Source organism: Balaenoptera acutorostrata, chromosome 20 (assembly GCF_949987535.1).
Source record: "Balaenoptera acutorostrata chromosome 20, mBalAcu1.1, whole genome shotgun sequence".
Taxonomy (NCBI): Eukaryota; Metazoa; Chordata; class Mammalia; order Artiodactyla; family Balaenopteridae; genus Balaenoptera; species Balaenoptera acutorostrata.
In genome coordinates this window covers 32,502,528-32,519,643 of record NC_080083.1, presented here as the reverse complement: position 1 = coordinate 32,519,643, position 17,116 = coordinate 32,502,528, and positions in this window count along the sequence as shown.

Here is a 17,116-nt window from a genome sequence, read left to right as displayed (position 1 = left end):
ATAGGGTTGCAGTCTGAATTTATCTCAAAACAATCCAAGGAGAAGCTCCCTGTTATTGTTATAGTACCAGTGGAGTTAAAATGAAAGATGTGAGAAGCTATGCTTGATTTCATGGGGTGCTTGTACCTTAGCTAGGAATATAATGCTGTTGTCTCTAACATAATAAAAGGAAAGGATCTTAGAAATGGAAATGTAAAAATAAACACATTTTTAGAAGTTTGAAATGGTGTTATTGTCAAAGCAATCAATCACTCAATTGAATGGTACTAAGTGTTAGAGCCAAGATCTCAGTTATACTTAAAAGAAGAAAGAAAGACTTGATTTGGCTACAAAGTAGAGAGTATTGGGGGTGGGGCAGGAGTAGAAGCAGAGAGAGCAGCTAGATGGTTATTGCCTTAGACCAGATGTCAGGTGGTAGTGGGGTAGATTATGATGGGGAAAGTAAAAATGAAGAAAAATATGTATTTGTGGTACATACTGTGGACATAAAGAACTGAAAGATGTACTGGTGGTTTAAAAAGTTGCAGTCATGGGTTGCAAAAGGAAGGAATGAGAGATGACTTTTAGGATTTGGGGTTGAGAAACTGTGGATGTTTGTGTCCTTCACTGAGATGGAAAGCTTTGAATTGGAACAAGTTTGGGAATATAAATAGAAACTTTCATTTTGGGTACATTGTATACACTTTTGGTTCCTAAGTGACATATGGAAAAGAACTATTTTAACCTAAGAGACAATGTATCCTATATTCATACATATGCACAAACATACATAAGATAAAACCAGAAAATGCATGAATTAGGTTTCCACTCACATCTGTGGACAACCCTTGATCTTGATTCAGTCTCCAAGCATCAGAAAGCGGTCACTGCTTGGAAAACTTTATGCTCCAGTTCCATTTGCATATCTTGTCTTTTCAAATAGGCTGTAAGCTTTTGACAATAAGAACAAACTATGTCTTATGATTCTTGGAATCCACCCAGTAACTAGGAACATGGTATAATGAAAAGAATTGAGATTTTGAGAAGATATAGATGTGAATTACAGTGCTACTGCTTATCCTTCATTTGAGAAAGTTACTTAGCCTTGATAAATTTATACTTTTTCATCTGTAAACTGTAATAATAATACCTACTGTCTTGTGGTTGCTCTGAAGATTAAATAAGAAAAGTTTAACAAAAGCTTAACAGAGTTCTCGGAATATATTGAGGTACTCAATAAATATTAAATATTAGTTTTCCTTCTCTAAACATGGTTATATGGACTTAATACATATTTGTCAAATAAAAGAATGACATTATCTTTAGAATATTACTACCATTAATTCCTAATGGGTCCTGAATTTTGGGTGAAAAGGACACTCTGTTAATGTTTTCCTATTTGGTGTTGATAGCCCTATAGTGTCACAGATCACAAAACATATTTAATGTCTGTTGTTATTATCAATCAGTAAAGTTGAACACAGTCCACAGAATGTAATTGAGTCAGATTAATTTTAATCATTTGAAAGCGAACATTAGCATTCATGGTAATGGGAATAAAATTGTCTCAATCACAAGTTCAATTACTACTGCTGTAATTTTAAAGTAGCTGATTCTGAATTTCCACCTGTATCTTTAAAAAATGATCTATATCTTCTCATTATTTTCTTTCATAGACACAGGCAGAATTTAATCTCAGTTGTACTTAGAGTAAAGCTAGAAAGTAGCTGAAAAACTATTTCTTAATGAACTATTTATACCAATGTAATTTAAATCTTGAGAAATTAGTTAAAATATAGTTTTCCTCAAATATTGTTTGACATTGTATTTTGTATGATTATTATCCTACTGAAATACTAATTTATAAGAATTCTTACTACTAATACTATGTCATAGAGCACGTACACTATTAAACTCTAGGTCCTGGGCAGAAAGTTGAGAACTACTTTAAAAAAAAAATTTTTTTTTTATTGAAGTATAGTTGATTTACAATGCTGTGCCAATCTCTGCTGTACAGCAAAGTGACTCAGTTACACACAAATAGACATTCTTTTTTAAAAATATTCTTTTCCATTGTGGTTTACCACAGGATGTTGAATATAGTTCCCTGTGCTATACAGTAGGACCTTGTCATTTATCCATCCTATATGTAATAGTTTGCATCTACTATTCCCAAACTCCCAATCCTTCTCTTACCCTCCACCCCCAGCAACCACAAGTCTGGAGAACTACTTGTTGATAAACAAATACATAGATTTCCCAAGGTTTTTCTAACTTCCGTAGAGTTAACTTCTGCTCTCACTTCTAACCGACCAAAGACATTCAACTCTTCTCCTAATAACATTCTTATCTATAGTGATGTGTAGACTCTTTTTTACCCTATTATTGGGTTAAGGAAAATGGGTTTGTATTTTAAAACCTTTCACTCTCACAGAAAATCAACATATTTGAGTCACATATACTAGGGAGTAAAAAGTTTCTTGGTTTACCAGGGACCAGAGTTTTTGGTCCACAATAGACTTCAGACCCTGATTGTTGGAAAATCACTTCAGCATTTCTCCTTAGTCTGGTACTTCAGGAAGTATTTGGCTACAGTGTAAAGTAGCTGGCTTTATTGGAGAAGGTAAATGTATCAAGGGAGAATTTCTAGGAATAGGTGAAAGAAAAAATCTTAAAAATGCAGGCTAAATTACAAATAAACAAAGCATGGGAAACACTCTCAGGAAGGATGGCTCTAATGCTTGAAAGGCTCTTAGGTAGCTAAATTGAGATAAAGTAAAATGGGGTGGATTCTAGGAAATATGCATAGCAGTACTTTGATTAAGGCCATTTAAACTTACCTGTTTCAGAGAGGAGTGATAAAGAATAAGGAGGAGAACAATAAAGAAACTGTCTACTTCTTGAAATGTGACTCTAAATTATCTTAAGATGAGTCTTTTATTTTCATTTATTTTATAATTACAGAGAAAATTATAAATAAAGAGTTGACCATGGTTCTGTCCTGAAACTTGAGAAAGTACATTTATAGATCACACACACACACACACACACACACACACACACACACACACACACAAGGTGGCTGTGGGGCACATTCAATGTGTTTTTAACATATTAATAAGTAAAAGGGGAAATTTTATATTACTTCAGTTCATGCCAAAATTGAGGATAAATACCTCCATTCATCTTCTATTTATAAGTAATAGAGTACTATAAAGATGCTTTCTTAATTTAAGTGGAAAAAATCTGCATATGGTCAATACCATGTTTAATGAAGGATTACTAGACATTTTCTTTATATAGTGGTAGTGTTACTACTGAAAAGAAAGGGCCTTGGAACTAGTCTGCCTGAAATTGAATTCAGTTTTGCCATTTATTAGCTATGTGATCTCGGAGAAGTTTCTTCAACTTTTTGTGTCAGTTTCTTCTCCTGAGAATAATAACATTAACTATCTCACAAGATTGTTGTGGGATTAAATGAGTAGTCCCATGTAAAGTATTTAGAACAGTGCTTGACATTCAATAACTGCTATATATCTGTCAGACATTTTTATTCTAGAAATTAAAACATAAATATCTATCAACAACAATACTACCTGGCATATTTTTAAACTACCAGACAATACAATAACATTAGAAAATAAAAACAAGTTATAAATAAAGGAGGAAACAAAATTATTATTATACTCAGATTATATTATTATTTGTGGAGATAAAAAAGAAAAATCAATTAAAAATCATTATAAAAATGAAAAGTGTAAACAACAGATGAGATAAATAGGAAAAAAAATAGCAAGATAGTATATGTAAATCCAACAAAATGAACTTAACTCTTCAATTAATGACAGGGATTATAAGACTGCAAAAAAAAAAAAAATCAAAATCAAACTATATGCTGTCTATAGGAAACACTTCAAATAAAAAGACACAGATAACTTAAAAGTAAATAGATCCAAAAAAAACATTATGTCAACATGAACAAATAAAAGCTAGATTGCCCATATTAATATCAGTCAAAGATTTTAGACAAAAAATACAGTACATGGAATAAAAAGGATTATTTTATGATGGGAAAGTGACAAATTAATTGAACACATAGCAATCCTAAATGTGTATGCACCTAATAACAGAATTTTAAAGTTCATGGACCAAAAATTCATAGAAGTAAAAGGAAAAATTGAAAATTTGCAACTATGGCTGGAGATTTGAACATCTCTCAGTAATTAAAAACAGAATATTAATAAGAATATAGAGGTTTTAAACAACACTATCAACCACCTTGATCTAACTGAGTTATACAATACTCCACCCAACAACAATGGGCTACATACTCTATTCAAGTACAAGCAAGACACTGACCAAGATAGACCATCTTCTGGGCCATACAAAACATTTCAGTAATTATGAACAGCAGAAATAATAGGCATTATGTTGTTTGATTATAACATAATTAAAATAAAAATGAGTAACAGAAATATACCTGTAAAGATCTTAAATATATGAAAATTTGAACAACTCACTTTTAAAAGCCTATATGACAAAACACACACACACACACACACACACACACCTGAGAAGAATTAAAAATATTTTGAACTAATTGAAAATTAAAACCTACTGAACAAAAATTTCTCGTATATAGCTAAAATAACATTTTGAGAAAATTTATACCATAAAATTCTTATATAACCCAAGAAGAATGATGTCCAATCAAAGATTGCTCTAAGCCTCCACCTTAAGAAGCTGGAAAAAGAAGATTAAATTTAATGTCAAAATAAGCAGAAGAAAGGAAAATTAAAAAAAAAAAAACACATAAATCAATGAAAGGGAAGTCAGAAAAAAGTCCATAAAGCCAAGTGTTGCTTTTTGGAAAAAAAAAATAACATATTTGATAGAATTTCAGCCAAATTGATGAGGAACAAAAAAAGGAAGGCACAAACTAACTATATAATGAATGAGATAAGAGACATAACTACAGACATTGAAAGAATAACAATAACAATTTTATGCTGATAAATTTGACATCTTTGATGAATTGGACAAATTCTGTGAAAAAAATAAGCTATCAAAATGCACTAAAGAGGATGTAGACAAATTGAATATTCCTATCCTCTTGAGAAATTGATTTTGTAGTTAACAACCTTCCCACAAATCAAATCCCAGGCTCAGATGGCTTCACTGGTGAATTCTACCAAATATTTCAAGAAGGAGAAACACCAATTTTACATAAAATGTTCCAGAAGAGGAGCAAACTATTTTTAATTCATTTTCTGAGTCCAAAACTATACAATGTACAGAAAAGCACCCTGCAGATCTCTCCTGGTTAAGGTGCAAAAATACTCAACAAAATATTAAATCAAATCCAACAGTTAAAAGACTGCATAATTATGACCAAGTGGGTTTATCCTGCAAATGAAAGCCTGGCTCAACATTTGACGATCAATCAGTGTAATTGATTGTATTAAGACTAAAGAAGAAAAATACAGGGTCTTCTCAATAATTATGGAAAAATTATTGATACAAATTAATATACATTCATGATAGGCATCCTCAGCAAAGTAGGAATAGAAAAAACACTTTCCCCCCCCCCCCTAAAATATCACCACTTCTCTTCAGCATTATATTGGACGCCCCAGTAAGGACAATAATGTAAGTTAAAGAAGTAAAAGGCATGTAGATTGGAAAGGAACAAATATAATTTTTTTTTATTCACAGATAATACTATTCTTTCTGTAGAAAATCTAAACAGAGGTACAAAAGAGCTACTAGAAATAATAAGTGAATTTAACAAAGTTACAGGATCCAAGGCCAATGTACAAAATCAATTGTATTTCTCTATACTCATATAAAACAATTGAAAATTTGAATAAAAGTAATACTATTTACAATATCTTCACAGATTTGGAAAATTAGGGAATAATTTTAACAAAATATCTATAAGATCTGTGCACTGAAAACAACTGAACACTGATGAGACAAATTATGTTGGGGCTCAGACTAAAACAGATTCCACCGATCTTCAGCTTCCTGGACATTGACATCGACCCAGCAGAGGAAGAGAAAAAGAGACAGTAAAAGATTAGTACAGAAGGTTTTTATGAGCCGGTTCTAGGTGTAGGGCACTTTACTTCTACACATATTCTATTGGTTAGAACTAAAATACAAGATTATATATCTACCTGAAAGGGACACAGGGGAATATAGTCAAGCTATTTGCCCAGGATAAACGTTTCTGTCCCACAGAACACTCTTTGACATAAATCACAGCAAGATCTTTTTTGACCTACCTCCTAGAGTAATGAAAATAAAAACAAATGTGAAATGAACCTTAAATGTCCTTATGACCCTTTGATGTAGAAGCTGAATTAGAGACCTTGTGTTTGGGGGAAAGTAGACCACTTTGAAGCCTTTGATGATGAACTTGCGAGCTTCTGGGTGGCATTTTCCAACACCGACAGAACTTCAGAAGGCATTACATTACTGGCAAAGTAATTGCTGACTTCAGGGACAAAGCATTGATGGAACCAATACAGAAAAGGGGTTCTCATTGTCTAGGCCTACTTCTTGTACAACTAAAAGACTGGCAGCTGGTATTTATTTTTTCCTTCAAGTCTCAGGGGTTTGCAGCTTTATAGACAGGACAGTCCTGATTATAAACTCAACTTCATTTGCACAAAACTGTAGAGTTAGCCTATCCCTTTCTGCCTTAAATCCTGGTGCTCACTTCTCTTTATTTCTAATAAATGTCCCTTGTGAATTTTTTTCTAGAATAAGACATTTTCATCTACATTAAAAGAAACATGTACTCAGCCATAAAAAAGAATGAAATAATGCTATTTGCAGCAACATGGATGGACCTAGAGATTGTCATACTGAGTGAAGTAAGTCAGACAGAGAAATAAAATTATCATATGATATCACTGACATGTGGAATCTAAAAAAAGTCTACAAATGAACTTATCTACCAAACAGAAATACAGTACCAGGTGTAGAAAATAAACTTATGGTTACCAGGGGGTAAGGGGTGAGGGGTAAATTGGAAGATTGGGACTGACATATACACACTACTATATATAAAATAGATAACTAATAAGGACCTATGGTATAGCACAGGAAACTTTATTCAATACTCTGTAATGACCTTTATGGGAAAAGAATCTTAAAAAGGATGGATATAGGTATATGTATGACAGATTCACTTTGCTGTACACCTGAAACTAACACAACGTTGTAAATCAACTATACTCCAATAAAATTTTTTTTAAAAAAGGGTAAGTTGTATGGAAAAGTTTTTGGGAGAGTAAATCCTAAGAGTTCTCATTGCAAGGAAAAGTTTTTTTTTCTTTTTCTTTTTCTTTTTTTTCTTTATATATGAGCTATATGAGATTATGGATTTTAGCTGATCCTATTGTGATAACCATTTCACAATATACATAAATCAAACTATCATGCTATATCCCTTAAACTTATACAGTGATATCTGTCAATTATTGCTCAATAAGACTGGAAGGAATAAAGAAGTACTATCAAGCTGGAATAAGATTGTGTGGTATTGATTGAAAAAACAGATATATAGAACAATGAAAATGGATAGAAATATCCATTAACAGACCCAAACAGACATGGACAGATGATTTTTCAAGAAAGGCACAAAGGAATTTTAATGGGGAAAAGATAATCTTTTCAGTAAATTGTGCTGGAACAATTGGGAATTCATATGAAAAACAAAAAAGCCTTAAACTCTTATTTCACACCATCTGCAAATTATGTAACATATCCTTACCTGTAGGAGCTAAAATTACAAAACTTCTGGGTTAGGCAGAGATTTCTTAAGTAGGAAACAAAAAGTATAAAATATTAAAACTGATAAATTACATTTCATCAAAATTAAAACTTTTGCTTTTCAAAGTATTTTTAAGGAAATGAAAAGACAAGACACAGCCTGGGAGAAAATATTTTCAAAATATGTATTTGATGAAGGACTTGTATCCGGAACATATTAAGAACTCTCACAACTCAATAATGAGACCCAAAGAATTAAAAATAGACCCAGTATTTGAACAAGTGCTTCAACAGAAAAGGTATGTAGATGGCAAATAAGAACATTAGTCATTAGGAAAATAGAAATTAAAACCACAATATGATTTAAAACTACTACAAATCCACTAGAATGACTAAAATTGCAAACACCGACAATCCCAAGTGTTGGTGAAACTCTGGAGCAACTGTAATTCTCATTTATTGCTGTTGATGCAAAATAATAAGATTTTTGGAAAACAGTTTTGTAGTTCCCTCTAAAGTTAATCATATATTCACCATAGTATGACCTAACAATCCAACCCTTAGCTCTTTACCATAGAGAATTTTTGAAAAATATGATTACACAGATGACTGTACATGAATGTTTCTAGAAGCTTTATTTATTATAGCCAAACACCAGAATAAATGCAAACACCTATCAATTTATGAATGGATAAAAAATTGTGGTATATCCACAATGGAATGGTATTCAGTTGTAAAATGGAATGAACTAATGTTACATGTAAAACATGGAATAATTAAAAATATAATACACTTAGAAATAAACAATTATGTTCACATAAAAATCTATATGCAAATGTTCAGAGCCATTTTATTTGTAATAACTCCAAACTGGAAACAACATAAATGCCCTTCAGTGGGTGAATGGTTAAACAAACTGCATGCATCCACACGTGGAATTTTATTTACAATAGAAAGAAATGAGTTATTGATAGCCCATCTATTTATATAAATCTCAAGGGAGTTGTGCTAAATGAAAAAAACCTCAAAGGTACTGTAGGATGTAGTATGTGACATTCCTGAAATAGAAAAAAAAAAATTATAGAAATAGAGAACAGAATAGTGGTTGCCAGAGGTTGGAGGGGAGTGGTGGGAAGGAGGTAGCTGTGGCTATTAAGGGTAGCCTGAGAAATCTGTGTGATGGAACTATTCTTTATCTTCACTGTGGTGAAGGTCACATGAATCTTCATATGTGGTAAAATGCATAGTACTAAATGCACACACACACCCACATATACACAAATGAGGACACATGGTGAACAATGGTAAAATCTGAAGAAAAAAAAAAAACAAACCTGTGGTTTATCAATGTCAGTTTCCTAGTTGTGGTATTGTACTATAGTTATGCAAGATTGAGTGAACTGGGTGATGGTTGTATGGAATCTCTTTGTATTATTTCTTAAAACTGCACTTAAAGCTACATTATCTCAAAATAGAAAACGTTTAAAAAATAATACAATGAATGAAAAAAAGCCAGACACAAAAGATCATACACTATATGATTCCATTTATATGAAATTCTAGAAAAGGCAAAACTGTAATTATAGAAAACAGATTACTGGTTGCCAGAGGTCAGGGACTGGATAGAGGACTTTGACTACAAAGAGAGACAGAGAAATGCTCTATATCATGGTTGTTATATGATTATGTACATTTCTCAAAACTCATATAATTGTGTACTTAAAATTGTAAATTGTCTTAGTTCAGGATGCTATAACAGAATACCATAGGCTGGGTAGCTCATCAACAACAGAAATTTACTTTTCAATGTTCTGGAGGCTGGGAGTCTAACATCAGAGTGCCAACTTAATTGGATTCTGGTGAGAGCCCTCTTTCAAGTTGTAGATGGCTGACTTCTTGTATTCTCACATGGCAGAAAGAGATCAAGCTAGTTATCTGGCCTCTTAAAAGGGTGCAAATCAACTCATAAGAGCTCCACCCTCATGATCTAATTATTTCCCAAAGGTATCACCTTCAAATCACATTAAATATTAGAGGCCAATATATGAACATATGAATTTGGGTGGGAATACATTCAATCCATAACATAAATTATACCTCAACAAATTTGTTATGTAATTTTAAAAGTAGATATCAGTAATGTAGTAAGTCATAATGTACCTATACTGATATCATTATTCTTATATTCCAAAAATTAATATAAAATTATTATTGATCCCACTCAAAGCAACAAGATTGAAAATTACAAAAAAAATAAACTTAAGAAATGGGTGGGGGGAAAACTGTGAAGCTACTGAGAGAACCAAAAGAAGATTTAAATATGTGAGTAGACATGTTATGTAACTGAAAGAAAATATTCAGTATTCTAAAGATGTTAATTCTTTTCCATATTATCTTTAATTGCAACTTTAATTATAATCTCAATGAGATTTTTTCCCTATCACTCCATATGCAAAACACCCCAGAGTATTTAGTGAACAAAAGAGTAAAAAACACAGCACAACAGAACAAAATGTCAGAAGCCAGTGGGACTTAACTGCTCAAAGTGTTAAAATACATTATAAAACTACAGCACTTGGATATAGTGTTAGAATATATTAGCAGAGCACTGGAGCAAAATAAAAATTTCAGAAACATTATGAAGTACATTTACAGATTTGGATATAATAAACTATCAGAGAATTAGGGTAACCAACATTGGAACAAAGCACTAATTAGATAAAATCAGATTTGTACTTTAACACTTATGCCAAAATGAATTTCTGAGAAATAAAAAACATATTAGTGCTTACTAGAAGAAAATAGCATTGAACATTTTTTAATCTAGAGGCAAAGAAGTCTCTTCTAACACTGACAACAAAAGCAGAAAATAAAATATAATGTGACACTGTTGGTGGGAATGTAAATTGATACAGCCCCTATGGAGAACAGTATGGAGGTTCCTTAAAAAACTAAAAATAGAACTACCATACGACCCAGCAATCCCACTACTGGGCATATATCCTAAGAAAACCATAATTCAGAAAGAGTCATGTACCACAATGTTCATTGCAGCTCTATTTACAATAGGCAGGACATGGAAGCAACCTAAGTGTCCATCGACAGATGAATGGATAAAGAAGATGTGACACATATATACAATGGAATATTACTTAGCCATAAAAAAACTCAAAATTGAGTTATTTGTAGTGAGGTGGATGGACCTAGAGTCTGTCATACAGAGTGAAGTAAGTCCAAAAGAGAAAAAAAATTACTGCATGCTAACACATATATATGGAATCTAAAAAAAAATTTGGTTCTGAAGAACCTAGGGGCAGGACAGGAATAAAGACGCAGACGTAGATAATGGACTTGAGGACACAGGAAGGGGAAGGGGAAGCTGGGACAAAGTGAGAGAGTGGCATTGACATATATACACTACCAAGTGTAAAATAGATAGCTAGTGGGAAGCAGCTGCATAGCACAGGGAGATCAGGTTGGTGCTTTGGGACCACCTAGAGGGGTGGGATAGGGAGGATGGGAGGGAGACGCAAGAGGGAGGAGATATAGGGATATATGTATATGTATAGCTGATTCACTTTGTTATGAAGCAGAAACTAACAGAACAATGTAAAGCAATTATACTCCAATAAAGATGTTTAATATATATATATATATTATATATATATATATATATATATATATATAATATATATATATATAATGTGACAGATTTTTATATTTAAGTATATAAAAATTCTAAACATTGGTAGCCATCCTAGGGCATGTTGCAGCTTCTATTCCCTATCCTACTCCTCTTTTCTACAATAAGCCCTATTCTATCGAGGTATCTACTCAATCCCCAGCTCCAGGGGTGGATACTAATCAGCATAAACCAAAGACAGCAAATTAAAATACCAGACTATTTCTGTGGTTGTTGGTTTTATGTATCAACTTTACTGGGTTTAAATCTGCCCATATATCTGGTAAAGCATTGTTTCTGGGAGTAGTGGTGAGGGTATGTCAGAAGTGTTTATTGAGAGGATGTGACTGCTGGTTGAATCTGGTGATCTGAGGTTCCCTACCCACCTACCCAAACTACAAGCCATTGCAAGGACACAGCCTTGAGAGAGACAGGTATTATTGAGACCAACAGGATTGATTGTATGACTGAACCCAGATAAGACCTCTATATAAATTTTAAGATTCTGATGGGGAGGGGCAGAGATCTACTCCTCTTGCAGCTGTCCAAGACAAATGCCACATTATTAAATAATAAAAAAATAATGAATAATAAGCTAGCTTAATTAAACTGGCACTTACCAATGTGGAGTAGCCTGCCTCTACCTCTGTCTCTGCTTGTCCTCCATGTGTGTGGAGGGGCCAAGTTCAGATTTCCTGGAACTCCTGGAAGGAAGAGGAAGGGTAAATATGCTCTCTGTTTGGACGTTGACACTTCTGGTTTTCAGGCCTTCAGACTTGGACTGGGACTACACCAACAGCTTTCCTGGGTCTCCAACTTAAAGATGGCGGATCATGGGACTTCTCAGTCTCCATAATCCTGTAAGCCAAAAACCTTATAATAAATAAATAAATAAATAAATAAATAAATAAATAAATAAATAAATATATCCTATTGGGACTGCTTCTCTGGAAAACCTTAACTAATACAATTTCTATTTACTAAATTGGCAAATATAAAAAAAAGATTGTTAAAATTCTTTGTCATCAAGGTTATAGAAAAATTGGCACTCTCATACATCCTTAAAGGGCATGTATCAATATGTTGAACCTTTAAGAAAACAGCATGTGAACGTATCACCAAGTATTACATTACACACTTTCAATTCCAAAATTCCTTCTTAAAAAGTATCTTAATTAAGGCCTGGCATAAACTTAAAGGTGCAAAATTATTTACCATGTCATTGCTTATAGTAGTAAAAGCGTAGTAGTATATTAAATAAGTATTTTTAAAATAAATTCTGATTTATCACAAGGAGACTAGAATAACAAAGTAATCTGAGTAACTAACATGATTGTAGTGTTTACTAAGTGCAAGTCACTGTGGTTATTGAAGTAGTTATGTAGCTCTGTAATTGCTGACAGAAATAAATACATCAATTTCATGTTAAGAAAAAGATGAGCCTATAGAAATATGCATAGTATGATCCAATTTTTCTAAATAGGTAGACACTCTATAATGTGTATATTCATAGAATAAGTTCTGGAAGGTCATTAGGATTACCACACATCTTGATTCACCTGGTACAGTTCATTGTCCCAAAGTACTTATTTATTTTATTTTCACTCTAAAAGGACTCACTTTAGATAACAAATAATACTAGTGATGTGTGATTTTTAAAACTTTCTTAATTATTTATATCTATATTCAATAAAGTCTTAAAATGAGCATATATTTTCTAAAGCAGGCATGGGAGAGACAATAATGAAGCATATTAGTTGGACAAACCAAAAAGTATGTTCCAGAGAATATGTGCTGTACAGCATACACACATATATGAAATACATCATAAACTTAAAAGTTTATAAAAAAAATCTCTCAGTTTTGGTGTTTTCTGTTCACTACTTTTTAGTCATTTCTTTGTTGAGAAGAGTTGAATGGAAACAAAAGTTGAATTAACATCACTTGCTCAGCTTTAAGAAACTGATCCTCTGTTGAAACAACTGTAAACCCATTTCTACAAAGTTTTCTGAAAACGCTTTTCAGTGAGAGAAGGAAAAGAATCAATTTCTATGAATAGAAAGTAAGATGATTAAAACCTCTAAAAGTTGAAGAGGGCTTGCAAAGAGCAATTACATAGTCAATAAGCAAAGATGCTCCAAAAAGAAGAGACTGGAGGAAGATTCCAACATGATTCTTTATTGGTTAAAGTACATCTTGGAGAGTCTAAGTATGTTGGTGACAATGTGTGATTTTCTTTAACTACCTGGGTTTCTTACGAAGAGACATTTGTAGAGAACTGGAGCAAACATTGCTTAATAGGATGATGGAAATGGTGGCAGAATTTGGAGTTCCAAAGGGGATGAAAAGATTAAATTAATGAAGATCTAGCTAGAGGAGTTAGCATAAGCCTCTTGATACAGAGGAGGGGCATGAGGTGGAGAAAAGGATTGTTCTTACTGGTTTAAACTGAAGTTTGAATTATCATGACTCAGATTTCTGACTTTAAGAAAAGCATCATAATAAAGTTAAAGCAGAGAATACCAGAGTTATATTAGCAAAAACTGGTATTGTTGAATTTTAAATTATAAAATGTACCGTGCTCAGATTCGAACCTCAAATGTCAACTGGGGTGAATCTATAACATCTAAGTAAGACTAGGTAACCCCTCCACCCCTTCTATGATTTGTGAAAAGTACAAGGTCCTCCCTATGAAGCTTGCAAATTCCCAGGAGGATTACTTTATCAAGTCCATATTTGATCTGAGTTCCTGCCTCTATTTACCATCCTATGCCTTTCCTCACGGAAGTCCATATATAGAATTCAGTCCTTTTCCTTATTACACACACACACACAATTCACATACCCCTCACTATAGGTATTTGTGGGTGTAGCTGACTCTACTGAAATTTTGGGAATGAGGAGAGGTTTAAAACCATACAAACAGGGAACTCCCTGGCGGTTCAGTTTTTAGAACTCCATGCTCTCATTGCTGAGGGGCCAGATTCACTCACTGGTCAGGGGACTGAGATCCCACAAGCTGCATGGTGCAGCCAAAAAACAAACAAACAAACAACCATTCTTACTAATTATTAGACCTTCTGCATCTTCAAATGCCTTAGCCATTTTAGTAAGAGAAGAACAAACCCAACTCCATACTGGATCCATTCCTTAAGCTCTAACCTTTGTACTTTGTTGTCCATATTTAGTCATGCTGGCTCTTCACATTGGCAAAAGAATGCTGCCTGTTGCCTGAAATATACAAAAGAGCCTTTTATCAAGGCTCTGCCTCAAAGGCTTGACCTTTAAAGAAAAATCACTCTTCATTCATATAGAGATAAAAAGTTGCAGAACAGAGAATATTTGCCTTATTGAAGGTTTACAGGAACATCATGACCAGACCTATGTGCGCAGAGGCAAAAACAAAGGATTATCACATCTCCTCTGAGGTCTGGTAGGCACCATGAAGTTTGCATGAACCAGCCAGACACACTCCCCTTTCAGTATAAAAGAAGCCTGAATACTAACTCAGGTAAGGTGGGTCTTTGGAACACTAGTCCTCCATCTTCTCGGTCTGCTGGCTTTCCAAATAAAGTTGCTTTTCCTTGCCCCAATACTATGTCTCTCGGTTTATTGGCCTGTCCTGTGGTGAGCCGTGCAAGCTTGGATTTGGTAACATTTTTACCTATCTTGATCCTGTTTCTTGCCATATGCAACCCATCTCTTTTCTTTTCCTTTATCCAATTCCTTTTTTCTCAGACATAAAAATAAATACTTCCTGTGTTTTTATACAGAACAAGTTAGCTCTTTCTATTCCTTTACAAGGTTAGCCTTTGGGCTCCTTTTGTGAATCTAAGCTTTAAAAATTACTCTGGTGTAATTAAATTTTTAGGCAATGTGTCCATTACTCATCTATGAGGTGGAGATTTTATTTTACAGTTTAATTGTATTTCTCAATCTTATTACAAATTCACAAAAGTTTTACATTTTGTAAGAAATGGTGGGCAGTTAAATAATTCACACTCTTTTAATAAATAGTCTACTATGATAAAGTCATTGAAAAGAGAAGAACATTTTCCTATTATCTCTAGCAGTTATTCATGTTTGGAGTAAATCTAAGTATTTCGATTATACTTAACACCTCACAGTAATATTGGTCATCTGGTGGTATTGAGCCAAGTTTCATCCACTGGGGAAGGTTTGAGTAACTAACATATGTTAAATTCCAGAAAACTGGTTAAGTTCTGTACATTATTATGCTTGTCTTTTTTTTTTTTTTTTCTCATTAGTTGGATTTACGAAAAGTGGAAAGAAGTTAAGAAAGTACTCAACTCAAAATATAAGTTCTCATGAGAAATAAAAACAAACAGAATCAGTGTTCTAGCAATTAACATTGAAAAAATGTTAAGTAGAAGTTGGTTTCATTTTTGCTTTTTGTCACATTTACGTATTGGAACAATAAATACACATATTTTGGGGGAAATGAATGCATACAAATCTGTATTCTCAAAACAATCTAACAAAAGTTAGAGACAACAATCAACTAAGCTACAGAATAACAAAACTATTAGTTCTTTATTCTACATTTCATTGTCATAGAAATTCTTGCATAGGAAGTTGTTTTCGTATTCAGTTGTCCCAGACTTTGTACATCCTTTAATTTTGGTAGCACTGTCAAATATGTCTGTGACTAGGATTTTTCTCTATGTTGACAGTGGTCCTTTCACTTTTTTCAATGGTTCTTCATATCTGAAGGATCCTTGTGCCATTAACTGATGTTTCTCTAGACAAGAGTTTATTTAGTAAAACAGCAACAACAACTATAAATCTCCAGAAACATAAAAATTCAGAAAGTGCACAGCCTCAGATGTGAATAAGAGGAACTGGGAGGGGAATGCTCTTACTAATGAATGGCCTTATGTCCTTTCTCACAGTGGTGCGAGTTGGGCCCCTTTCACCACAAGTAGAACCTTGCCACCAACACAAAACCTCCAAAACTTGGAATACATTTCTTATTATATTAATGTATACAAATTTTAAGTTATTTATTTGTCTTTGTATTCTCAAGATAAATTAAAGTTAATATGTATGTTAACTGTCCACAAATGGAAAGTAGGTGTAAGTTTATTTAATTTTCTCCACTGATCTAAGAGGTTGGGGCTACTATCTTTACAACACATTCTTTGACTTTTAAGTTTAATTTCTCAGACTTTGTCACTTGCCATTGTTCTTCTCCAACTCTTGATACCATTGGAGATTCTACTGGCTAGGCAGGTGACAGCAGAAGCATAAACTGGATCACATAAATATGTGTAAACATCTTAATATCATTTTGGCACACTTTGGAAGTTTTTTATTTTGCTAACTCATGACTGGCAGACAATTAGTTTTCAACTGTTATGAATGCAGAACAATATGATTTGTCATGTGTTACATTTTTGCCTCCTTTTTAGTCATTCACTCATTTTGCCTCCTTTTTATTTAGTTCATTCACTTGGGCAATGATATAGTATCATGCATCACATAATCATATGATCTAACTTCAATTGGTGTTGCAGGTTGGGTGTCTCAGAAGAAGACTCTGAGATTCAGATTTATGAAGAGGATGCTTATTAGGGAGCATTCTGAGGGCATGACATTTGGGAGGAAAAGAGGAGGATTGGGCAGAAGAAGCTGTGATGCTCTTCTAATGAA